The sequence below is a fragment of the Gossypium raimondii genome, chromosome 9 (genome assembly GCF_025698545.1).
Source record: "Gossypium raimondii isolate GPD5lz chromosome 9, ASM2569854v1, whole genome shotgun sequence".
Lineage (NCBI taxonomy): Eukaryota > Viridiplantae > Streptophyta > Magnoliopsida > Malvales > Malvaceae > Gossypium > Gossypium raimondii.
The window spans coordinates 30,729,845-30,730,990 of NC_068573.1; positions in this window are offsets into that span (position 1 = coordinate 30,729,845).

The following is a 1,146-nucleotide window of genomic DNA, read 5'->3' on the forward strand; positions in this document are numbered from 1 at the left end:
GAGGGTAACAACCTTGGATCGATACTAGGCGGTGTCGAAGATAGAATGAGCCATGGTTTGATGTTTGTAGACATCATTGTGGCCGGTAGAAAATTGAATGCGCTGGTTGACACAGGCGCTTCCGATTTATTCATGTCTGAGGAGGCTGCTTGTAAACTGGGCCTCAAGATAGATAATGAAGGGGGTCGAATCAAAACAGTGAACTCGGAAAGTGTTCCAATCAAAGGGGTTGCAAAGGGAGTGGATCTTCAGCTCGGCAATTGGTCAGGGAAGGTATCCATTAAGGTAATACCACTTGATGACTATGATTTTGTGGTGGGACTAAGCTTCCTTGATCAGGTTAAAGCTCTTATTGCCCCTTCGAGCAATTACATGGTGATCTCGGATGCGAAACATCAATGCATGGTGAAAGTGACAAGGAAGAGAAGCTTTGAGGGAAAAACACTGTCCACAATTCAGTTTGCTAAAGGTGTACGGAGAAATGAAGTCTCATATTTAGCCACCTTGAAGATCGAAGAGACCGCTGAGTCTATTAGTGAGACCCCAAAAGAAGTGGGACAATTGTTGCAATCATTCCGAGATGTAATGCCTGCTCAGTTGCCTAAACGTTTGCCACCCAAGAGGGAGGTGGACCACAAAATCGAGTTAGCATCCAATGTGGTGCCGCCAGCAAGGGCCCCCTATCGTATGTCTCCGCCAGAATTAGAAGAGTTGCGGAAACAATTGAAGGAACTTTTGGATGCGGGATTCATTAGACCATCTAAATCCCCATATGGTGCGCCAGTGTTGTTCCAAAAGAAACACGATGGGTCTTTGAGAATGTGCATTGATTATCGAGCTCTAAACAAGATCACTGTGAAGAATAGGTACCCTATTCCTCTTATTGCAGATTTGTTCGATCAGCTTGGTAGTGCAAGATGGTTTACCAAGTTAGATTTGAGATCGGGGTATCATCAAGTTCGGATAGCCGAGGGGGACGAACCAAAGACAGCTTGTGTGACACGGTACGGTTCGTATGAGTTCCTTGTGATGCCTTTCGGACTCACGAATGCTCCAGCTACATTCTGCACCCTAATGAATAAGGTACTTCAACCCTTTCTTGATCGTTTTGTGGTTGTTTACCTTGATGACATTGTCGTGTATAGC